At 40.1% G+C, this 26,753-nt stretch overlaps 1 pseudogene across 1 annotated transcript; it reads left to right on the top strand.

Moving 5' to 3' along the window:
- Nucleotides 1–24,701: 24,701 nt before the first annotated feature.
- Nucleotides 24,702–25,142, top strand: LOC308514224 (large ribosomal subunit protein uL24-like; annotated as a pseudogene). The gene has a single exon. The product of its transcript is annotated as a large ribosomal subunit protein uL24-like (transcript).
- The last annotated feature ends 1,611 nt before the right edge of the window (nucleotides 25,143–26,753 follow it).

Genomic DNA, 26,753 nt, shown 5'->3' on the forward strand with positions numbered 1-26,753 from the left:
CTTATCTTTCACAAATAGAAATTGTCAAACACAAGACCATTAAAATATATGAAAGATTTGATGCAGTGAACTACTACCTAGAGGAATCAGAATGTGTGTTCAGTGAGGGGGCAGGGATATTATAAGGTAGAAATTCTTAAATATAAGAAAATGACAGCAATTTCTGTCTTAACCTCTTCAGCTCTGGTTGCTAAGTTACCATGACATACTGTGTGTGCTTTTCAGCTTTTGGTCTTGGGCCTGACAGTTTGATTAATTCTCTGGAGTGCAAAATCTGCACACTGCATATTTTAAAATTACACACAAAAACACACACACTCACCCAGCACCCATTATTGCTTCTGATTTATAAAATCTGCTTTATAATTAAGTTGACATATGTAGGTGGAAAAATAAAATGATGCTTCGTTTTGGGGAAAGAAAATCCTCTATGTGATGATTCTTGAAAGTCTTCATTAATTACACCATAGTTAACTCTTCCCTAATAGCAGGCATTTCTCCCCTTTATTTTTTTTAAATTTTATTTTATTGTTTAAAGTATTACAAATAGTAGTACATATGTCTCCTTTTTTCTCCATTGATCTCCCCACCCCCCAGCCTCCCCTACCCCCCTTAATGTATTCATTTTAACTCCTGACTTAATGCCTAAGAAAAATAGAAAAAATAAGACAGGTGTTATTTAACAGTTGTCATTGCTTTTTCTTCTTCTGTATGCTTTACTTGCTGTGTGACTGAGTTCAAAGGTGTCCATAAATACAACTGTAGACTGGCTGACTAGTGGGGCTGTGAGTTTGTCAGAGGTATCCACAAAAAAATATGTCAGTGTCAGCTACCTAGACTAGTCATGGCTCAAAATCCCAAGGCACTGCTTTGAAGATAATGTAAAAAACATTTTCTAAAATACTAAAAATTGGCTTACAAGCCATGCTATAGTCTTATACCTCAGCATTTTGGTGCAGTGATTGTGTGTAGTCAAAAAACATACTGCATTCCTTTCCCAGTCTGTGTGTGTGCTTCCTTATTTTTAGACCTTTAAAACAGAAATGACAGCTTAAAACCCTTATTGCTAAAACTAAATAAGATCTTAAAACACTGATCAGAAAGAATTCATAACAGCAGGTACACAATATGTGAGTAAATGCAGGGAAAGGATTCTAGAATTTGCCTTTTACTACCACTGCTTCATTGTTATTCAAAATCTGGCATCTGACTTCCAGAGAGCAGCTGAAGATAGAATCTAGGGCTCTGCTGACCTGGTAGCAAGGAGAAGTCTGATTATCCCTTTTTGAATTAGGACTTTGTCACTCTTCTGGGGTTGGTAAAGTCTGGATTTGTTCTTTAAGTCTATGAAATTAATCTGCATCTATTCTTCCTCCTCATTCTTCCTGTTACAATAGCTAAAGGTTTCCTCCTGTTGGCAAAATCCAATCTCTTGCTTGTATTCTGGATCCCATGATGTATAAAAATGGAGAAATACATCATGTTTCTGAAAGGAAAAACTCAATACTGAAAAAATGTCAATTCTTACTACATTATTCTAAAATTTTAAGAAAATATAAAGTTCCAACAGTATTTTTTTGGGGGTGCAAGGGATATGGAGACATACGGTTCAGGGACTATTGGCAGAATTATTCTAAAACCATGAAGAAACAAACTGATCAGAAGAGAAAACTAAAATACCATATTAATTTTATTGTGATTATAGATGCTAATGCTCTCTAGTCAAAGACCCCAGTAATATATCAATAACTGAATGTTGGATTTATAACTCATTGTATTGTGGGAGATTATACCTCAGTAAGAAGGTGTTATAAAGGACCTATTATCAGATTTGGGCTTTGGTTGGGTGATTTGGGGGAGGATCTCAGAAAACAGGAAGTTTATTCTGGATTGAATACTGTTATAAAATAGGGACAATTTTATAATTAAGTATTTTAACAAATCACAGCTATAGGGAGAGCTGGTTAGTGAGACAACAGCTGTGACTATTAAAAGAAAAAGTAGCACTCACTTATATTAGCCAGAAGAGGGAGATGTTTGGTATTTTCTGGATTGCCCAGTGACAGTGACTATGTTTAGACAATATTATAAAGTGGTCTTGTTGTGTCTCACTTTATCATGGTCTCACAGTGACTTTGTCTGAAGTTGGTGTTCTGTGAGATTATTTATGTCCAACAGGAGAATAACATAAGTTGGCTTTGAGTGACAGGCCTATTTCTAATAGCTCTGAAGTCTACTTGTAATTGTCAGGCTAATCCTGTACCTCAGAGGCTGCTTCTTTTTCTTTCTCACACTCAAATTTACACTTAATTGTAACATCTTCTTTTCAAGCTATTCTTATTTGTTTTTTTCTTACTTCTTAAAGATTCTATTTAGTGGTTACTCTTAAAAATTTTAACATTCTTTATGTAAAAATATAGTTGGCCAAGATCTCTATCCTTTTATGGAACGACTAGGTGCCCGGTGCATGAAGATTCGTGCATGGGGGTGAGTCTCTCAGCCCAACATGCATCCTCTCCAATCTGGGAGCCCTCAGGGTAGCCCTCTCCAATCTGGGAGTTTCTGTCTGTCTTTGCAATCATATGAGCGAATTGTCTGGTTTGGTTTGTTGCTCACAGAATAATAGAGGCATTTTTTTTTCTTTGCTTCATTGGTGGAGATTTCCTGGAAGTTTTAGTTTTTCCTAGACACTCTGATTTTACTTATGTCTCTCACCTTTGCTTTCACTCTATCCCCCACCACAACAGTAACTTTCTCCAGGCTTACTTTGCTCTAGTGTCTAGGAGATCTGTCTGCCACCAGAACTACTATTCTCAGAATTCCTGGTGCTCCCCGCGCTCTTGGTTTTCCCTTCCTGCTCTGTCTCCATCCCATGGCCTCCCACTCTGCCAGGTCCTCCAAGCCGCCAGCTCTCCCGTTCTGCTCTCCGCCCAGTGGCTTGGGGGGAGCAACCGAGGGAGCCACGCCCCCCCCAAGTTGCTGACTCTCCCACTCTGCTCTCCACTTGGTGCCTGTGTATGCAAATTAACCCACCATCTTTGTTGGGTTAATTTGCATACACACGCCTGATTGGCTGGTGGGCATCATGATGGTACAGTCAATTTACATGTTTCTCTTTTATTATATAGGATATGTGAACTTTAGGATATTTTAATTCTGATTTACTTTCATTCCTATATTATTGCTTTAGTTTTTAAAATAATTTTTAAGCACAACAGATTGCATGGTCAGTACTATTGTGGATAGTCATCCTTATTTAAATTCTACTGATGTATTTTCTAAAAATTCTTTTTTCATAGAAACTTGTTATATCCCCCTACTTCCTTCTAGTTCAATTTTCTTCCCTATAGGTCTTTTTAGTAATTCTTTTACTTGGAATTAGTAATGTATAGATTATATCAGCTTTTTTGTTTATCAGAAAGTATGTTTATTGTGCTCTCCACTTTTGACTGGTAACCTAGCTGGGTACAGCATTTTGTGTTGAAAACAACTTTATTTTCTTGGTAGTCTGATAATGGTGCTGTATTGTCTTTGAGAATCTGTTAGTGCTAATGTTTCCTTCTTTAATATTTTCTGGAAGATTATATAAAAAGGTATTAATGCTTTTAAATTAGAGTTAATATTGATTTAGAATCAGGAAAGATATCACAGCAAACTTAATAATAGTAGTAAATGATTGATCAATATTGTTTTTTGAATCATCTTAGAAAAATTTCTTTTATTTCACAATTCATTATGGTAATGTCATATAATTTTTTAGTAGTGTAGCCAAAATCTGAAAAACCTCTGTCACGTTTCTTTCATTTATGAGCTATTGCAGAATTTTTCTGTAGTACTATTCCTATAGTTTTGTGTTCTACAATAGTATAAACTTAGGTAAAAATTTTTCTGCATGATTACCATACAAAAATAAAACTACACAGTGCTTTTATAATTTTATATGCTGCATTACCTAATATATTCCTGTCTTGAATAGACATTGATAGGAACTAAGTTCTCCACTTAAAATTTTACTTGTCTGATGAATGAAAGAATTTTTATAGAAACAAGCTTCTAGCTCCATATTTGCAAATCTCGTTTTCCCTCCACAATTCACAGATTTCTATACCAGGTGTTGAAGAACACATTTATATCGTGATACATCCTCTATTTTTGCATCTTAATGTCACAGTGGTTGAGTCAGCAAAGTGGCTAGAAATAGAATTCCCAGAGCGATTTTTTTTTATCCTATGGAATAGCTAGCAGTAAATTAGCTTTACTGAGAAATACTATTAAACAGCATAAACGTCTCCCACTAAACCCAATAAATGCCCATTTCAACTTGCTTTTAGTCATATCCCACAAAACATCCACAGCTACTTTAATTCTACCCATCATAAGAGAAAATGTAATAGTGGGGAAGGCACAGTGGAAAGAGTAATTTGTCTTACTTTTGCAAATTTACAAACACATATGACCTTATGCACACAGTTCTTGGCCTCCTGCCAGTCTTGAAAGGAGCTTGCACAAGTGAGGGATACTACAGCTTAAGATTCAGCAGTTCACAGTAAATCCGTCATTGCCATTATTCTGTCTGAACTAGTATTGTGATTAGGTTCTTCCACTTATTGACACCTGTTGGGTAAGGGACAGTTCATCTTCAACAAGAGGTCAATTTCTTTCCTTAAATGGAAACCAAAAATAACCTTCGGGTTGTTTAGCTTCTCAAATAAATTATTTTCTAATAATTGAACAAAGAAAGGATTAAGAACAACAACAAAGCCCACTGATAGGAGAACATATTTGCCAATGTTATCTCCAATAAGAGTTTAATCTCCAAAATTTATAGGGAACTCATACAACTTAAAAAAAGGAAGATAAACAGTCCAATCAAAAAATGGGCAAAGAACCTAAATAAACATTTTTCGAAAAAGAACATACAGAAGGCCAAGAGACATATGAAAACATGCTCAAAGTCATTAATCATCCAAGAGATGCAAATCAAAACGACAATGAGGTACCATCTCATACCTGTTAGAATAGTTATCATCAACAAATCAAAGAACAACAAGTGCTGGAAGGATGTGGAGAAAAAGGAACCTTCTTGCACTACTGGTGGGAATGCAGACTGGTGCAGCCACCGTGAAAAACAGTATGGAGTATCCTCAGAAAATTCAAAATTGAACTTTCATTTGACTCAGTAATCCTACTTCTAGGAATATATCCCAAGGAAACAGAAGCACCAGTCAGAAAGGATATATGCACTCCTATGTTCATAGCAGCACAATTTACAATAGCTAAGATTTGGAAACAGCCTAAGTGCCCATCAGCCGATGAGTAGATTAGAAAATTGTGGTACATCTACACAATGGAATACTATACTGCTGTAAAAATGAAGGGATTCTTAGCATTTGCAACAGCATGGATAGAACTGGAGAGCATTATGCTAAGCGAAATAAGCCAGTCCGAGGAAGATAAATATCACATGATCTCACTCATTTGTGGAATATAATGGACAACATAAACTGATTAACAAAAATAGAACCAGCGACATAGAAGCACTGAACAGACTCTCCAACCTATGAAGGAAGGCAGGGGGTGAGGAGGTAAGAGATCAACCAAAGGACTTGTATGCATGCATATGAGCATGACCAATGGACATAGACAGTTGGGGGGTGGGGTGAGGGCATCTGCTTGGGGGTGGGAGTAGCCGGGGAGAAGTCAATGGGGAAAAAGGAGACTTATGTAATACTTTAAACAATAAAGAATTTAAATTTAAAAAAAGAAGGGATTAAGGACTCAGGAGCAAGATTCAGCTTCCTTTCTTTTTTTTTTCCAGCTTGTTGGCTACTTGGAGAACCCAATACGCACATTCAAAGGACGATTTTACCTTTATATGTGGTTTTGACAAAAATGATTCCCTGGTCATGCCACCAGCCTATGAGTAATTTTGACATGAGATAAGAAGTGTGGTTAACTAAAGACAGAGATAAATAATAGCAGCAACATATTCGCAGTCCTTTTCATGACAGTTACTACCATTTGTTGAACAATTATTAAAAAGCAAGGCAATACTAGTATATTAAAGATGTTAAATATTATATCAGTTTTAGTCCCTGCAGGCCAAACATGGCACACTCAAACAGGATAATTCAGAGGAGTTTAATAAAGGAATTATTTAAGTGATGATATGTTTAAGAAAAGCCAACAAATGATGGTGGAGCATCCTGGGACTCAATGTCGGAGAGCTATTAGCAACCTGAGGCCTGAAGGACTGAAAATATGGATAAAACTGAAGCTATTGCTATAGTTTTAGGAGGCCACCTGGGAAGAGCTATGGGATTACTGGAGGAATGCAGCTGCTGGCCAAACTGTCATCTGGCAATGAGAAATCTGGGGAATAAATATCCCACACATACTCTCTGCCCTGCAATCTACTGCCTGTCCCTTCTGAATTAACTGAAAGCCAAATAGCAGAAGAGCTGTTCATGCAGCTCTCTCTCTCAGGACACAGAGCAGAGCATATGTCAAAATACAGAGAGTGGGTCTGGAAATGCAAATAAATACTAACACAGATATTAGGTGGATGTATACAAAATTTCCAATATTTGACCAACGTTAACCTGTACCAACAACTTTTAGAAGTTTAATCTACTATTATTATATTTAAACTTCACAACAAACTTTCAAGGTCTATATTAAGGTCCTCACTTTATGACAACTCTGAGGCTCAGATAAGAGAAAAATTCTAAAGAGGAGATTCTCCAAGCATTATCTAAAAACATAGACTATGCTGTCACCTAACCTAATTTTTTATAGAGAATAAGAGTTTTAGAGGTCATCTTACTTAAAACACAAAAAGGAAAATGGTATAGTAATTCCTCAAAAAAATTAAACATAGAATGACCATATGACCCAGCAATTACACTTCTGGATATACATATACTATAAAAAAAAAAAAAAGGAAAACAGGAACTCCAATAGATATTTGAACACATGTATTCTCCTCAGCATTGTTCACAATAGCCCAGAGGTGAAAACAATCCAAGAGTTTCTGAGAAGGCGAATGGATACAAAAATGGGGTATGTCAGTATAAAGTATCTATATATCCTATCTAATAAAACAGAAACATGGTAATTAGCATACGTCCGCTACCCTTCCCATTGGCTAATCAGCAAGATATGCAAATTAACTGCCAGCCAAGATGGCAGCCGGCAGTCAGGCAGCTTAAAGCTAACACGAGGCTTGCTTGCTTTAGTGACGGAGGAAACCAACTTTCCCCGCCTGCCTTGCCGGCCTCTGAGCTTGCAGTTTGAAACGTTACAAATATAGAAGCTAAACAAAACCCCAGAAACCTGCTTTCAGCCCACCGGGATCTCAGAGCTGGAGTTGATACAGTGTTTCGATTATAGAACCCAAACAAACCAGACACCTGCTTTCAGCAACAGAGGCCTCAGAGCTGGAGCCAGAGCTAAAGCTGGCCCAGAATAAAAAAAAAAGAAAAAAAAGATCAGTTGGGAGCTTCAGTCACCCGCCAGCCTGAAAACAGCCCTCAGCCCCTCACCCAGACTGGCCAGGCACCCCAGTGGGGACCCCCACCCTGAAGGGTGTGTGACCAGCTGCAAACAGCCATCATCTCCTCACCCAGGCTGGCCAGGCACCCCAGTGGGTACCCCCACCCTGATCCGGGACACCCTTCAGGGCAAACCAGCCAGCCCCCACCAATGCACCAGGCCTCTATCCTATATAGTAAAAGGGTAATATGCCTCCCAGCACTGGGATCAGTGGAGCCACGAGGCCTCCCGGCACCGGGATTTGCATGACAGTGGGCAGCGCCCAAACCCTGATTGCTCTGGGGCTCTGTGTGTGACAGGGGGCGGGGCCACAACCTACCTATTGGCCCTGCTCTGTTCCTGACAGGGGAAGGCGCCCCAACCCCCTGATCAGCCCTGCTCTGTGCCTGATAGGGGGGAGCTCCCCAACCCCCTGATCACCCTGCGGCTCTGTGTGTGACAGGGTGCGGCACCCCAACCCCCTGATCGGCCCTGCTCTGTGTGTGACAGGGTACGGCGCCCCAACTCCCCCCCTCCCCCCACAGGCCCTGCTCTGTGTGTGACGGGGTAGAGCCATAACCTCCCCATCAGCCCTGCCTTGATTGTGAGAGTGGCAGCGCCCCAACCCCCTGATCATCCCTGCTCTGTGGGTGATAGAGGGCAGCGCCCCAACCACCCCCCACCCCCCAATGGGCCCTGCTCTGTGTGTGATGGGGTAGAGCCATAACCTTCCCAACGGCCCTGCCCTGAGTGTGACAGTGGCGGCGCCCCAACCCCCTGATCGGCCCTGCTCTGTGTGTGACAGGGGACTGTGCCCCAACTCCCCTATCGGCCCTACTCTGTGAGTGACAGGGGGGAGCTCCCCACCCCCTGATGGGCCCTGCTCTGTGTGTGACAGGGGGGAGCTCCCCAACCCCCTGATCGACCCTGCTCTGTGTGTGACAGGGGGGAGGTCCCCAACCCCCTGATCTGCCCTGCTCTGTACGTGACAGGGGCAGCACCCCAACCCCCTGATTGGCCCTGATCTGTTTGTGACAGGGGGTGGCGCCGCAACCTCCCCATCAACCCTGCCTTGAGTGTGACAGGGGATGGTGCCCCAACCCCCCAATCAGCCCTACCCTGAGCGTGACTGAGGGTGGCATCGCAACCTCCCAATCCGCCTTGCTCTGTGCATGACAGGGGGTGGTGCCCCAACTCCCCAATCGGCCCTGCTCTGAGCCCGACCAGGGGCTGCACCTAGGGATTAGGCCTGCTCTCTGCCACCCGGGAGCAGGCCTAAGGCAGCAGGTCGTTATCTCCTGAGGGGTCCCAGACTGGGAGAGGGCACAGGCCGGGCTGAGGGGACCCCCCTCCCCCCCGAGTGCACAAATTTTTTTGCACCGGGCCTCTAGTACTCTAGTGTGTGTATATATATATATATATATATGCCTAAGTGACCTTTACAACCAAACAACTGGAACGACTGGTCGACCAGTCGCCATGACATGCACTAACCACTAGGGTGCAGACACTCAATGCAGGCGCCGCCCCCTGGTGGTCAGTAAGCTCCCACAGCCAACCTCCCATGGCTGGAAATTGGTATCAGCATCTGGCATCCATGCCTTCTGCGCCCATCCCGGTGACGGTTGCCGCCTCTCCCAACCACACTGGGGCCTTTGGGCCCTGGGCTTGGATGAGAAACTGGGGGTGGGTGGCGGCGGACGCGGCCCCTTTCCCAGGGGGCCGAGGGCTGGTTCCCTCTTCGGGGAGGCGGCCAACCTCCCGCACCCCAATCCTCCCCACAGCTGGCAGGCCCCAATTGGTCTGTGGTCCCTCCCCACGGCCTGCAGGCTCCAATTGGCCAGGCCTTGATCAGCCCTGATCACTGGCCAGGCCTAGGGACCACACCCATGCACCAGGCCTATAGTAATATTATTGTGTTAAAAAGGAAAAAAATTCTACACATGCTACAACATGGATTAACCTTAAAAACATTAAACTAAGTGAAATAAGCCCATCACAAAAGGACAAATTATTGTATGGTGCCTTTTAGTGAAGTTCCTGGTGTAGTCAAATTTATGGAAACAGGGTTTCCAGGGGCTGGGATGGTGGGCAATGGGAGTTATTGTTTAACAGGTACCAAGTTTCAGTTGGGAAAGGTGAAATATTTCTGAAACTAGATGGTACTGGTCTTTGAACAACAATGTGAATGTATTTAATGGCACAGACCTGTACAATTAAAATTTGTTAAAATGTTAAATTTTATTATGCATATTTTACCACAATAAAAATGTACTAAAAATTGCAAAGTTTAATAAAATTTACACAAGTTATTATTAATATCGGTAATAACCTCTAAATATATTGAAATGCCAGGGCAAAGAGAGGTGAACTATTTTGTACAACAGCATACAATTAAAGCACATAGGAACTGAGCTTCAACCTCATGTCCTCCGACTGAAAATATAGTTTCTTTTCTAGAAATATAAAACTTTTTACAATCTCACCCCAGGACCTAGAATAATTCCAGGTTCTTTATTTCTTTTCTTTATTTTTTTTAAATTAAATCTTTATTGTCAGATTATTACAGTTGTTCCTCTTTTTCCACCCCCATAGCTCCCCTCCACCCGGTTCCCACCCCACCCTCTGCCCTTACCCCCACCACGGTCCTCATCCATAGGTGTACGATATTTGTCCAGTCTCTTCCTGCACCCCCACTCCCCTTTCCCCCCGAGAATTGTCAGTCCACTCCCTTTCTATGCCCCTGCTTCTATTATATTCACCAGTTTATTCTGTTCATCAATTTTGTATTCACTTGATTTTTAGATTCACTTGTTGATAGATATGTACTTGTTCATAATTTTTATCTTTACCTTTTTCTCCCTCTTCCTCTTCTTAAAGAATACCTTTCAGCATTTCATATAATACTGGTTTGGTGGTGATGAACTCCTTTAGCTTTTTCTTATCTGTGAAGCTCTTTATCTGACCTTCAATTCTGAATGATAGCTTTGCTGGGTAAAGTAATCTTGGTTGTAGGTTCTTGGTATTCATCACTTTGAATATTTCTTGCCACTCCCTTCTGGCCTGCATAGTTTCTGTTGAGAAATCAGCTGACAATCTTATGGGTACTCACTTGTAGGTAACTAGCTGTTTTTCTCTTGCTAGTTTTAAGATTCTCTCTTTGTCTTTTGCTCTTGGCATTTCAATTATGATGTGTCTTGGTGTGGTCCTCTTTGGATTCCTTTTGTTTGGGGTTCTCTGCGCTTCCTGGACTTGTAAGTCTATTTCTTTCACCAGGTAGGGGAAGTTTTCTGTCCTTATTTCTTCAAATAGGTTTTCAATATCTTGTTCTCTCTCTTCTTCTGGCACCCCTATAATTCTGATGTTGGTACGCTTGAAGTTGTCCCAGAGGCTCCTTACACTATCTTCATATTTTTGGATTCTTTTTTCTTTTTGCTTTTCCGGTTGGGTGTTTTTTACTTCTTCGTATTTCAAATCTTTGACTTGACTCTTGCAATCCTCTAGTCTGCTGTTGGATCTCTGTATAATATTCTTTATTTCAGTCAGTGTATGCTTAATTTCTATTTGGTCCTTTCTCATATCCTCGAGGGTCTCACTAGATTTCTTGAGGGTCGCACTAAATTTATCGGTGGTTTCTAGGAAATTCTTGAAAAACCTTATGACCGTAGTTTTGAACTCTATATCCAGTAGTTTGCTTTCCTCCATTTCTGTAATCTGTGACCTGTTTCTTTGTCTCTGCATTTTTTATGCTTCCCTCTGTTGATAGAGTGGCTTTCTGTGCTAGGTGTCCTATAGGGACCAGTAGCTCAGCCTCCCCAATTATCTGAGGCGGACACTCTTGGTACACCCCTTTGTGGACTGTGTGCATAGTCTTGTAGTTAAACACTGATTGTAGTTGGTATCACTGGGAGGAATTGACCTCCAGGCCAATTGGCTGTGAGAATCAGCTGTGTCTATGGTGGGAGAACTTCTGTGCTGGAGACACCCTTATGGGGCAAGACTTGCTTCAGTGGGGCTTTGGTGCTCACTGAGTCTGCCCCCCGAGCGTGTCTCTTATGGATCTGAGGAGTTGTAATGTGGATGGTCCCACTCTGAGCACTGGGTACACTGGCACTTGGATCTCTAAGGAGGTGCTAATTTAGTCTCTGCCTGAGCTACCCAGCAGGAGCTACAGAGAGATCTGCAGATTCCTCTTCTTTGTTTGGGATTTGGAGGTGCCCAGATGAGGCCCAGCTGTGAAGCAATGCAAGCTTCCGGGGGGCTTAGGCCTTCTTTTGGATGTTCTGGGTCTCTCTGACCCAGCTGCAGTTTGTTAGGTAATTTTATTGCAAAGAGCCAGGTTATTCATATGCAAAAGCCTCTGCACACAGCTTGGGTGGGGCGGGGTCTCAGGGAATCAACAGGGCGGAGCAAACAGCTATGGCTGATCCTCATTCCTGCCCTAGGAGGCCCTGGGTCTCAGTGTCCCAAGGTAATCACTGCAAGAACTTCTGAGAGAAAGCCGCCCTTGAGTTCCACCCACTGCCAGACAGTCCAGTTTCTCCCCGTTTGAATCCAGGTCCCCAGAGACTCTCTAGGAACTGGAGTTCAGAACTGTTGGGAGCTCGTGTCTCCCTCCGATTGAAAAAGACAACAGCGTCCTCAGTTGCCAGCCCTTTCCCTGCGCGGCCCTCCGTACTCTACACTTTACTTCTGCACCTCCTCTGAGTCTCAGTGTGCTTTTCTCTTTCCTTCTAGTTGTAGAATTTCCACTCAGCCAGCCTTCCTGTGGTTCTGGATGATGTCTGTTTTGTCTTTTAGTTGTAGTTTTGAAGTGGTAGTGTGAGGCAGCAATTTCCGGTGTTTACCTATGCCGCCATCTTGGTTTCTCCCCTATTTCTAAGGTAACTGAATAAGGCAACTGATGGTTTGGTGAAGAAAATCAAATTAATTTCCATGAATAAGTAATGTGTTTATCAAGAACTTGCTAATTGGTAAAATCCTTAATTTTCAAAATTAACTATTAATGATCTGATGCACAGTGTTTGCTTCTCATTAAAGTGTGTTGTTGGTTTTCTGGTATGATCTCAAGAATGTCTGTTCTCAGCTTTAGATGTGCGGTTCTGGATGTCTTTTCCATCATAACCAAAGCACAAAAACACAGAGGAACTGCATTGTGTTTTTGTTGCTTTTCAACTTTATCTTCTGTTTAAAGGAGTGGATGAAATTTGAAGTGTGTGTGTATGTGTGTGTGTGTAGAAAGGGAGAAAAATATATATATATATATATATATATATATATATATATATATATATGTATAGAGAGAGAGAGAGAGAGAGAGAGAGAGAGAGAAACACATTGGATCAGTTTGGGCTTGAGTGTTTCCTCACAACAACAGAGACTTCAGATTGCACTTGGCTTGAGAAACATGGACAAATGTCACAGCAAGAAAGGAAATAAGAAAATAGATAGTTATCCTTTTATTGTGAAGGATTATAATTTCTGAGTTTAACTGTAAATGTATGTGTTGTTAATCAAGACCAGAACTAGAATCTATTGGGTGGAATACTGGGTGAGTCTCTAAAATTCCTTTGTGGAAATACCTTTGTGGAAAACCTCACACTTTCATTTGGCAAAGAGCACAACAGAACACACCCTAAAGCAAATATTCTAATTGAAATAAAAAAAAAAACTATCAAAATCAGGGAACGAGTTTATATGTCTATGATCAAAATTACCAAATAATTTTTCTTTAATGCAGAGATTAACTCATGATGAACTCTTACTCTGATATTGCCCAATCTAATTAGGCAAAATAGACAAAAAAGGAAACCAACTCAAGTCAAATTAGTTAGCAATGTGAACATCATTAGGAGAGGCTAGCAATTAAGACTCTAGGCTTATCAACTTTAAGAAACATATGCAGTGTCTTTTTAGGGTCTCAGCTTCAGTTCTTATATGGAGTACAATAGAATCTAAATTTTAGGCAATTTCCTGATTTTATTCAAAATAAAAATTTTGATGTTGATACTCACAGTTACTCTAAAGGTTCTCTAACTCCAGTTCCAAATGGACACTCGATAAATATTTGGAAGGGAGGAAAGAAAGAATAAAAACTTAATAAAAAGCTGAGAGTTAGTGTGAGAGAGAAAAATCTATGCAGATAAAGCTAATGCAGAGCAATAAACAATACTTACAAAAAGGTTGGTGACATATGTAGATACAGAACAAATATTGGGGAAATTAAGGTTCAGGGATACAATCTGGACACTGCTATTCAGGAGTTCAAGGCACCAACTTCATTACAACTGTGGAACACGGCAAGAATCCAGTTATCAGAAAGCTTATTACCAAGGTCAGAAAGACTGGATAGTAAGACTGGCCTTGAGGTTGAGCTAGTGAGTTACTGCCACCCTTCAGCAATTCATGGATGTTCTTCATTTAGGTTAGAGATTAGTTCCAGAGTCTGGGTGGAAGCTGGTTCTCTTGGTAGAATTTCAGTAAGCGTATTGAGGTAATTATTGTTGACCTGGAGAGCTGGATGAAAATGACAAAAGTAAGAGAACAAAAAAGAGCCCATTTTCAGGTGATCTAAGTAGGATGAGGTCTGCTTTGTGATTTTCAAATTTCTAAGTGAGAAGCCTGCCTTTTCAGGGTGCTTGTTTAGGATTTTTAGCTGCAATGCCAGAGGGAGTTCTCAGTTTTAGGAAGCCATATTTGGAGATTCCGGAGCACAACAGTCTAGAAACAAAAGAATAAATACCTCTCAATATTTTAATTTAAAATAATTGAAAATGTCTGGATACCTAGTTCCTTGAGGGACTTAATTTTCCTGGTTTCTCTGAAGGGTTTATTTAGTTCTACCCCAAATGCCTATTCTCACATATTCCAGCATGGCTTTTCATGTTTCAATGGTTAATATAAGCCACTGAACTTGTGGGTATTTATCCAGATCTGGTATGTGAACATTTGGAGATTTGCTCACAGGTCCCTTTCACTGAAATCTTTTTTGGGCACTGATTTGGGCTGAACACACAAAGTACAAATTGGCTCTTGAGACAGAGATGCCAGGCTGAGGCTGATAAAAGATTTACTGCAGAGTGCTTAGAATCACTGAGCTTTGCTATGGAATTATTATAGTCTTTCCCTCTGAGATGCAGTGATTTATCACCTACTGATAGACAAGACTGTTTAACTCCATTCCCATTAATTGATTGAACAATTTACTTTCTGCTTTGTGCTCACACCTGCTCTTGATCAAAGCTGGTTCATACTCTGCTCTTGGCTATTGCTTGATGCCATATTAATGGTTTATTGGTTCCACTGTGCCTATAACACAGCAGAGTTTATGATGTTTAATAAAATGACATGTCTAAATAGTCCCTTGGCTTTGAATTGTCTTTTTATCAAATTAATATATGATGTGGGTTTTCCTTGTACTTCAGAACTGCACATTTCTGCCAAGTCTGCCACACAACACTGTACATATCCTAACAGTATTCCTACAATACATAAGAGAGAAAGGACTTTTTTGTTCATTGATGTTCTTTGCCATTTATTTCCATTGTCTAGGAGATGCCAGGAGGAGTCTCTTGGGAGGGTGGACCTGGTAAATACTGACAATTATAAGCAAGTTCTATATCTCCTTCTCCCTAAAATCGGGTATTTTTAAGGAGAGACCGAAGAGTGCTTCACCCTCAGAAGTACACTGGGGAAGGTGAAGATTTCTTTCTGAAACAAAGAAGGTCAGAAACCCCGTGAAAGCACACAGAAACATAAAAAAATGTAGCTGAGAAAGATTGGCCTATTTTGCTAAATAAATCTTGATGACTTAAAATTTCTTTTAGAATTATTATTATTATTAAATATATTTTTATTGATTTCAGAGAGGAAGGGAGAGGGAGAGAGAGATAGAAACATCAATGATGAGAGAGAATCATAGATCAGCTGCATCCTGCATTCCCCCTACTGGGGATCTAGCCCACAATCCTGGCATGTGCCCCTGACCAGACTCTTCAGTCTGCAGGCTGACACTCTATCCATTGAGCCAAATCAGCTAGGGCTCTTAGCGTTATTATTAAAGCCACATGGGAGGCAGGGATCTGCACTTATTGAGTTTATACACGTTATCATTATATATTCTGCCTCTAGTAATAGCAAACCTTTATTAAAGTATTTCTATAGACCATGTACCATAGTTAGAATTAACAGCATGAGTTCTGAAATCAGGCTACTTGGGGATTCCAACTCAACAAATCTGAGGCATGCTTTGCCTCAGATTCCTCTGGAAATTAGGTACAACAATAGCTGATCTAGGTTTTTGAGGTTTAAATGAGCTAAAATTAGTAAAGCTCTTTGCATAGTACTTAACACTCAATAAACACTTTACAAATGTTAGCAGTTATCAAAATAACATTAAATTGTAGGTATTTTAACTGTTTTATAGATGAAAGGCAAAAATACCTTACCTGGTACATAGAAGGAAGGAGGGTGAAAGAGATAAATATATAGCTGTGGAAGTTACCTTCGTGGTGACAAATTAGGTCAGATTGTCTAGTACAATTGCTCAGATTAATTGTTCAGTTTAATATATTGCCTTGTTTTTAGTAAATGCTCAAGAAATGGTAGTAATTGTCATGAAAGTTCTCAAATTTTTGCTACTATTATTTTTCTCTCTCCTTGATTCATATGAGGTCAACTGGCTAGGTTATATGACTAAAGATTATATTTCCAACTTCCTTAAAAAGCTCTGGATATGTGTGCTTAAGGGAGACGGCAAGGAGACTAGGTCACCACCAGTGGAAAAACAAACCATGCAAAACAGAGACTCTGCTAATGAAAATTATATTCATCTACAAAGAGCTTCATAATTTTTAATTGTCAGAATATAATGTCAAGACAAACCAACCAAAAATAAGAGCGGATAATGTAAAGCACATGTATTTTTTTTTTTTTTTCCTTTCTGGAGTGTTCTTCTGGCTCTCCAAATAACTGGCTCTTACTTATCTCAACTTAAATGTCACTTTATCAAAATTGTTTTATCTGACTTTCTCTTCAAAGTTACTTCCCCCTTTCAGGGCCTTTGCTAGTCCACATGGTGTCTTTGGGCAAACTGGAAAAAAAAAACCCAAAACCAGTCCTTCCTCAAGAGTCTTTACTTACATTGTCAGAAAATGATTTTCATATACAAACTTATCTGAACAGAACACTTTACTGACATCTGCTGGAAAATTAATAAACATACAAATCTGCAATGCCCATGATATGAATTGCGCCCCCTAGGGTTGTGTTGTGTAAAATATGCATGGTTGTACACAGCATCCCTAAAACCCTTTATTCTTCATAACAGCATCCAGTTTGTTTCATTCACAGTATTTACTGAATGCTGAAATTGTTATTTATGTCTATTCCTTCACAGTTTAGAAGCTCTAGGAAGGCAGAGACCATCTTTATCTTACCTTATTCACTGCTATACCATCCTATATAATAAAAGCCTAATATGCTAAGTGTCTGACCATTTGTTTGACCATTCGACCAGTTGTTATGTGCACTGACCACCTGGGGGCAGATGCTCCAACTGGTAGGTTAGTTTGCTGCTGGGGTCCAGCTGATCAGGACTGGACAAGATGGACCCTGGAGCCATCCGGCAGTCCTTCCTTGGACCCAATCATGCACCAGTGGGGTCCCTTGGCCTGGCCTGCGCCCTTTTGCAATCAGGGACCCCTCAGGGGATGTCGGAGAGCTAGTTTTAGCCTGATCTCCACAAGCCAGGTTGAGGGGCCTCATTGGTGCATGAATCCGTGTACTGGGCCTCTAGTTAGAAGATAAAATAGTGTGTTTGTTTCATTGTAGGTGCTCAAAATATATTTGATAAATGATTAAATAAATGCATATATCTATTAGTCCAAATTATCTAGCAAGAAACCTGATTTAAATTTTGGTTGGCTATAAATGTGCATAGCATGGTGTTTTGAATGTAGTAGAAAATTAGTAACTATGCACTGACCAAAATGGAAAGCCTTGTTCTAGAATCTACAAGGATTATGAATCATATAAAACATAGGAATTGCCATTATGAAATTAATATCTAGTATTAATGACTAAAACAACAACTTAATTATCTTTGTCTTTTCAGAAAAAGAACAGGGATATTGGAGGAAAATATAAGAGTAGTTTTGGAGCCTCGCTCTAATTTGGATTTGGTTTTGAAAGTCCAGAGTCGTAAGTGTTTTTTTGTTTGTTTGTTTTTTACAGTAATCAAAACAATGCTGTGTTTGAATATAAAGATAAATAAGTAAACCAATGGAACAGAATAGAGATCCAGGAAAAAGACTAATACATAGACAGTCAGTTGTTTTTGATAATGCAATTTTATGCACTACAACAATTGGGTAAATGAATAAAGAGAAACATAAGTTTCTACAACTATCTCAATAAAATTAATGATATAATAATTGAGATGGATTATAGATAGGAACAAAAAGTTAAAGCTATAAATATTTTAAAACTGTTGTCCAATACAATAGCCATGCAACATTACATTAATTAAAATGAAATTCAATTTATTTTTTTAAATTTTTTTATTATGTTATTACATATGTGTCCCTATCCCCACATTACCCCCCACCCTCCCCAACTCATGCCCTCACCCCCCTGTTGTCTATGACCATTGGTTAGGCCTATATGCTTGCATATAAGTCCTTTGGTTGATCTCTCCCCCTTACCCCCACCATCCCCTACCTTCCCTCTGAGGTTTGACAGTCCAATTGATGCTTTTCTGTCTCTGGATCTGCTTTTGTTCATCAGTTTATGTTGTTCATTATATCCCACAAATGAGTGAGATCATGTGATATGTATCTTTCTCTGACTGGCTTATTTAACTTAGCATAATGCTCTCCAATTCCATCCATGTTGTTGCAAATGGTAAAAACTCCTTCTTTACCGCCGCATAGTATTCCATTGTGTAGATGTACCACAGTTTTTTAATCCACTCATCTGCTGATGGGCACTTAAGTTGTTTCCAAATCTTAGCTATGGTGAATTGTGTTGCTATGAACATAGGGGTGCATATATCCTTTCTAATTGTTGTTTCTACTTTCTTGGGATATAGTCCTAGAAGTGGGATCACTGGTCAAATGGTAGTTCCATTTTTAGTTTTTTGAGGAAAATCCATACTGTTCTCCACAGTGGCTGCACCAGTCTGCATTCCCACCAGCAGTGCACGAGGGTTCCTTTTTCTCCACATCCTCACCAGCACTTGTCATTTGTTGATGTGTTGATGATAGCCGTTCTGACAGGTGTGAGATGGTACCTCATTGTTGTTTTGATGAGTCATAAGTGTTTTGAACTTTCCGTTTGGCCAAGTCTTCTCATCTTTTGGGATCTCAGTTTATACACTTATAAGTAAAGTAATTGGATGAGAATTCTCACAGTATTTAGATTAAATGCGAATACAGAATCTACACATTACCCTAATTTGAGAATCCTGTTCAAGATCTCTTTGATCCCTTAAACCATAAGAGTCTATGAAAATACCACCTTATTATAACTCAGTTTTTGCATCTATTAAAAGGGGGTAATGCACATTTTTTTCTCTATCTTGTTATAAATTTGGTAGATATATGTGATGACATGTTGGTGAATGCTAAGCAGTCTTGAGATTATCTGGCTAATTTAACTAACACAATAATTTCCAGATTTGTGATCTGTCGATTGTGTCAAATAAGAGTATTGGTCTCCTACTCCTTGTGACATTAATTAAATAATCAACTCATGCCTGTGTGAGTAAAATATGGTTGTAAAGTTATCATTTGAAATGTGGAGAGTTATATTAGTCAGGATATATTCATCCAACAGTATTTACAATATTTAGAAGAGAAAGTACTAAATGCAGGGAATTACTTATACAAGTAATAGAAGAACTGAGAAGTCAAAAACTGGCAGATGGTCATTCGGAAGGAAATCAGGGGAACAGAAGAAGGAGGCAGTTTCATTGAAGCCAAGAATCTGGAGGTCCCAGCAGATTCTATGTTAGGAAAAAAATGCAGCTCTTTCATCCCCCCCGCCTCCAGGTTTATTAAGAAACAACTGGTATATTTCATGGTGTGAGGTTAAGGTGTAAAATTAAATGAATTGATACACTTATACACTGAAATATTATTACCATAGTTGTGTTAGTTAAGATCTCCATCACCTTACATAATTACCTTTGTGTGTGTGTGTGTATATTAAGAACATTTAATATCCCCTGACACATCAACTTTTAAGTAAATAATACAGTTTTGTTAACTATAGTCACCATGCTATACATTAACTCCCAGAACTTACTCATCTTATACCTGGAAGTTTGTACCCTTTAACCAACATCTCCCCATTTCTCCCAACCATCAGGTCCTGGAAACTACCTTTCTACTCTCTATTTCTACCAGTTCAGCTTTTCTAGGTTCTACATACTAGTATAAATGAGATCTTACAGTGTTTGTCTTTCAGTGTCTGACTTCTTTCACTTAGCAGAAGGCCCTCAAGTTCCATTCATGTTGTCATAAATAGATTTTCTTTCTTTCTCATAGCTGAATAATATTCCATTGTATATGAATACACATATACTAGTACAATATACATATATACACATATATACATATATACATATCAGAACTTTATGTAAATCTTCATGTATACATTGTACATAAATATACATGAATACATATCACATCTTCATTCATTTATTCATTCATTCATGAACACTTAGTTTTCATATCTTGGCTGTTTTAAATAATGCTGCAATAAACATGAGAGTGCAGATATGTTTGATATTCTGATTCATTTCCTTTGGATAAATACCCAGAAGTGGGTTTGCTAGATCATATGGTAGTTCTATTTTTAATTTTTTGAGGAATCTCCATACTGTTTTCCATAATGGCTACACCATTTTACATTCCCACCAACAATATACAGCATTATCTTTTTCCACATCCTTGCTGACACTTGTTCTCTCTTGTCTTTTGGGTGATAGCCATTTTAACAGGTATAAGGGGATATCTCGTGGTTTTGATTGACATTTTCCTGATGGTTGTGCATCTTTTCATGTACCTATTGGCCATTTTTATGTCTTCTTTGGCAATATGTCCATTCGTGTCCTCTGCTCATTTTAAAATAAGATTTTTTTGTTATTGAGTGTATGTGTATGTATTTTTAACATTAACCTCATCACATATATGACTTGCAAATATTTTCTCATAATTTTGTAAGTTACTTTTTAATTTTGTTATTGTTTCCTTGCTTAGAAGAGTTTTTGTGTTTTGTTTTTGCTTTTGTTTTGTTTGGTTTTTAGTGTGATTCAGTTTCATTTATTTTTGCTTTTGTTGCTTGCATTTTGGTGCCATCTCTCAAAAATTGTTGCCAGGACCAATATCAAAAATATTTTTCCTATGTTTCCGCCTAGGTTTTTTCTAGCTTCAGGTCTTATGTTTAGATTTTTAATCCATTTTGAGTTAATTCTGGTGAGCAGTGTAAGATAGGAGTCCAATTTCATTCTTGCACATGTGGTTACCCAATTTTCCCAACACCATTTATTAGAGAGATCATCTTTCCCCGTTTGGCATTCTTGGTTCCCTTGTCAAATATTACATGACCACAGATGTGCTATAGATGCTGAAGATAACTTAGATCCTCCATGGATATGTCTGCTCCCCACTTTTTTTGCTCCTCTGTGGCAGATTTCCTAGCTTTGCATGCCTTCTTTGGATCCTGCAATGCATCAGACCAGGTGGTGATAGCCTCCCTTATGTTTTCCCTAAAGCAATGCTAAGTGTTTAACTTTGAGGTCTCTTTCTGGCCTGCAGATTTGGGCCAGCTTTCTGTGTGTGCTCATTAGTCTTCTGCAAAGCTTGCCCTTGCCATTATAAGAAGCATGCACAGGGGGCCAGCCACTAGGTGGAGGGGTGTATGGGTGAGGCTCACAGAGTGCTAGGGACATCTGTAAGCCTGTTGGGGTATCTACAGGTGAGATGCCTTCCAGTGGAGTCTGTGATGCCACAACCCTTTGATATTATGTGGGCCCTGGCTGCCATTCTCCTATCTGCTCACCATCCCCTAGTTGTGCAGCTCTTGAGTCATTACTCTAAGTGGGGTGAGAGAGAAATAGGGCTCTGTGGCAGAGTCTCACACAGCTGGGGAAGCTGGGCACTCACTCATATGCACTCACTTTCTCCCACAGGAAAAATCACTGGCCCAGAAGGGTTCCTTGGCAATGAACTACTGCCTTGAGGGGGGGATTATGAGGTTAAAGTCAAACTCCTCCTCTTATCCTCTGCAATGAGTCCTAGCTTAGATTTTTGTTTGTTTGCTTGTTTCAGAGGTATACTGGAATTTCTCTACGGGACTCCTGGACTTCTATTAAGGCTTTTATCCATGGGTGATTATCTGAGTTAGTGTTCTCTAGGGATTTCCAGACTGTACCCATGAGGGGCTGAAGCCAGGTCATGGGCCTCTTCAAGTTCCACAGCTGGGACCGAGGCCTGTATGCCTAATACCTAATGCATGATGGCTAAGGATCCTCCTGGGTCCTTTGACATATGGTGCTGGATTATACGACTTCTATTAAAGCACTTCTGTCTATGAATGGATACCAATTGTGGTTGTTGAGAGGAGAATACAACAAGGGGATGTCTTATTCAGTCATTTTGTTGATGTTACTTGCAGCTGCTCCTAAAGTTATTGCCTGAAATGGGGTTGGAGGAGGAAAACCTTTATATTCTCTTATTTCCACACTCCACCCTTTTACCAGGACCTTCATTGACTAAAACAGCTGGAAACAGGCTTTCTGCCTTGTTTGCAATACAGAGTAAAGCAGAGGAGGCTCAGACAATGGGTCTGAAAGCAAACAGGCCTGGGACAGGCATAAATATCTCTCATCCATCCTATATAATAAAAGGGTAATATGAAAATTGACCCTAACGACAGAACAACTGGGAATGACTGGTCACTATGACACACACTGATCACCAGGGGGCAGACGCTCAATGCAAGAGCTACCTTCTGGTGGTCAGTGCGCTCCCACATGGGGAGCTCTGCTCAGCCACAAGCTAGGCTGATGGCTGCCAGCACAGCGGTGGTGGCGGGAGCCTCTCCCGCATCCTCAGCAGCGCTAAGGATGTCCGACTGCAGCTTACACTTGCTCCCCACTGGCATCCCCCCGAGGGCTCCCGGGCTGCCAGAGGGATGTCTGTCTCCCAGCTTAGGCCCACTCTCCCCGGGGAGCAGTCCTAAGCCAGCAGGTGGACATCCCCCGAGGGGTCCCAGACTGCAAGAGGGCACAGGCCGGCCTAACGGACACCCCCAAGTGTACAAATTTTTGTGTACTGGGCCTCTAGTTATATAATAAAGAAGTATCCCAGTATGTAAGAAAGTTATAGAGATTGGATTTTGTCTCAGATAGAGCAAAGCATGTTTTCCTAATTTATCATTTTACTGCCATGAAGTGTGACACCAAAGTGAGACAATCAAAATACATAAACCTTGATATATGATCCATTTTGACTCTTCCAGATAAAGATTGCTGAATCCTTATACTTTCAACTCAATCAATTGCTACATGGTCAATCACGAAGAGGGTTAAAAATATGAAATTGATCATGCTACAGTCAATTTATACCATCATATAGACTTGGTGTAAATTGTGATGAGTGCTAACAATATGCTAGATAAGAAAAAATTCAAAAAAATGACCTTGAACATACTAGGATAAAGCGCAATGGCAAACACCACACAGCTGAAATGTGCACACAAAAAATGAAACCAGAATGGGAGGCATTCTAACAACAAGAAAATATTATGAGGGGGGAGGGGAAGTGTATTTGCCTCACTTAGAAAGAAATCAAAATAAAAAGCAATGTTTTATATTATGAACTATTATCCCTTTGAATATAAAGTAAAAATGAGAATTGAAACAAATAGCCCTGGAATACTACTTTAATTTGGGTTTATCTTCAGCTGATAAAATTTTACCTAGCCTTCAAAGTTTGTTTCAATATCATTCTACCATGGGCCTTTTTTTCTCCCCACTCTCAGACAGATACTAGCCTATAGCAAGTTACTGGTATTTATCATATGACATTTTGATTATATCACACCATTTAATACTCTTACAAGTTTGTAATATCTTGTATATTATAAACTTCTTGAGTAAGAAATTTTGGTCAATTCATTTTGACATTCATCACTGCATTTGTACAGTAAGTTCTCCACATTTTTGATTGTCTAATTGACTGTAAGGTCATATGTTGATCATTCATTCATTCCATACTTATCTAAATCTTACACATAAAGCCTTGGAATAACTTTTAGCTTAGAGTTCTTTAGTAATTTAGGCTGATACAGATTTAACTTTTTATTAAAATATTTATAAATACATATTTATAAATACGATAGGATTTAGCTTTTAGTTTGACGATTTTTCACAAACTGATTATTGATATATGATCAGCTCTCAAATATAAAAATACAATTTTACCATTGCCACAGAATCCATTTGCTCTCTCTTCCAATCACTGCTTGCTTGTTCCAGGATAACTACCACCTGATTTCTAAAGCTTTGACTGGCTTCTTTCGCTTGACATTAAAATTTTAAGATTTTTTAAAATGTAGGTAGTATTGTTATAAATTATTCAGTTACAGTACTACATAGAATTTATCATAATATTTTTGTTTATTAAGCTGCTAATGGGAATTTTGATAATTTCCAGTTTGGGGCTAATTTCTAGTTATGATTGCTACAGCCATGAATACATGCATATGTAGTTTTATCAAGTGTATTACTAGAAGTATAATTGTTTTGCATATGTTATGCATATGTTACTGGACTCTGTTCTGTTCCATTGCTCTGTTTGTTTATCCTTGCATCAGAGTTTTATTATGAATTTTAATAGCAGGAAAATAACAATCCAAAATGTAGTTCAGCTGTTTGATTCTTTAACAGTGCCTTAACATTCTCAGACCTTTGCATCTCTACATCAGTTCTAGGTTGCTTTTCAAGTTCCACCAGGACTTGCTTTTTAAAAAAGCAGAAATTACACTGATTTCTGAGGTTAACTGGGAGGAATTTGGTATCTTTACAATACTGAGTTATCACTTCATTAATGTGATATAATCTAACATTTCTCTCGACGTCCATCAAAGAAGTGCAAGCAGTCAAAATGAAGTTCAATCCCTCTGTGACTTTTGAGCAGAGCAAGAACCGTAAAACACATTTCAATGCACCTTCCCACATTCGAAGGAAGATTATGTCTTATCCTCTTTCCAAAGAGCAGAGACAAAAGTACAATGTTCAATCCATGCCCATCTGAAAGGATGATGAAGATCAGGTTGTCCGAGGACGTTACGAAGGGCAGCAAATTGACAAAGTAGTCCAGGTTTACAGGAAGAAATATGTCATCTACACTGAACAAGTGCAACGGGAGAAAGCTAATGGGACAACTGCTCATGTGGGTGTTCACCCCAGCAAGGTGGTCAGCACTAGACTAAAGCTGGACAAAGACCGCAAAAAGACACTTGAACATAAAGCCAAATCTTGCCAAGTAGAAAAGGAAAAGGGAAAATACAAGGAAGAAACAATCGAGAAGATACCGGAATAAAGTATTATTATATACAACTTTAATTAAAAACTTAAAATGAAAAAAAATTTCCTCAAAAACATGCTGTAACTTTTAGTTTTTAAGTTCTGCATATCTTTTAGAGGATATTTTCCTAGACACTTAAAGTTTTTGATACTATACAAGAGGCCCGGTGCATGAATTTGGGCATGGGTAAGGTCCCTAGGCCTGGCTGGAAATCAGGGCTGATCTATGGGGTGACTGGCAGGGCGATTGGGGCCCCTGCTCACACACATCTTGGCCTGGCACTGCCCACTTGCCGGCCCTGCCCCACCTCCCGCCATTTGTGGGGTGACCAGAGGGGCAATAGGGGTCCTTGCTCACACCCACCTTGGCCTGGCACCGCCTGCTCACCTGTTCCACCATTCTGCCGTATCCTGCTGTCATCAGGGTCTATCAGGGCCAGCAGCGCCTCCACTGCCACCTGCTGCCAGTGCTGCATTGCCAAAGCCCGCCATGTTTAGCGCTACCTCCTTATGTTCAGTGCACACCTAACTCCAGGTCGGTCAAACTCTCCCAGCTGTGGGGACAATTTGCATATTAGCCTTTTATTATATAGTACTAGCTCAGGTCTCCTCTCACACCCTGAGTGGGCCACTCCCCACCCCTTGTCTCTCCCATGAGTGATGAGCAATGGGGATTCGGCTTCTTGGTGCCCTGCTCAGACTTGCTCTGCTCCACCTGGACACCTGCCTCCCACAGAGCATCCTGGCCCAGAAAGTAGGACTCCTACCCTTTCCTCCTCCTTGGACTCTAACTTGGGAGCCTGGGGGCACTCAGTCCGTGGGAGACAGGGACACCTTGTACAGAAAGGCCAGGAACTCCAGGGTTCAACAGCTGTGATTCAAAACCCCTATTAGCCTTGGGCCCTGGGCACCTAGCCTTGCACCTTTATTTCCCTTTTATTGTACCACTAGAGGCCTAGTGCACGCATGGAGGGGGGGGGGTGTCCCTCAGCCCAACCTGTACTCTCTCCAATCCAGGACCCCTCGGGAGATGTCCGACTGCCAGTTTAGGTCGGGCCTAAACTGGCAGTCAGACATCCCTCTCACAATCCGGGACCGCTGGTTCCTAACCGCTCACCTGCCTGCCTGCCTCCCTGATGCCTCTAACTGCTCCCCTGCTGGTCTGATCGCTCCTAACTGCCTCTGCCTCGGGCCCCGCCACCGTGGCTTTGTCTGGAAGGACATCCAGAAGATGTCTGGTCTAATTAGCATATTACCCTTTTATTAGTATAGACGGAGGATGGTATATTTAATTTTCAAATTGTTTTCTAGTATATAGAAATAAAATTGATTTTTAAATTTTGATCTAGTATCTTATGACCTTGCTAAATTCACCTATTAGCTACACTATAATTTTGAAAGTGTTTCTATATATTGGCAGATTTTATATACATAATCATATAATGTCAGTAATGATAGCTTCATCTCTTCCTTTAATCATTTTGCCTCTTGTTTCTTTTCTTACCTTATTGCACTGCTTAGCACCTCAAGTCCATAATGCAGAACACAGTGGTCTACAGTGAGCATCCTGTTCGTGTTTCTATCTCGGGAGCAAACTCTCTTATACTTCACTATTAAACATGATATT

Source organism: Myotis nattereri, assembly GCF_964212035.1.
Source record: "Myotis nattereri genome assembly, chromosome: 2".
Lineage (NCBI taxonomy): Eukaryota > Metazoa > Chordata > Mammalia > Chiroptera > Vespertilionidae > Myotis > Myotis nattereri.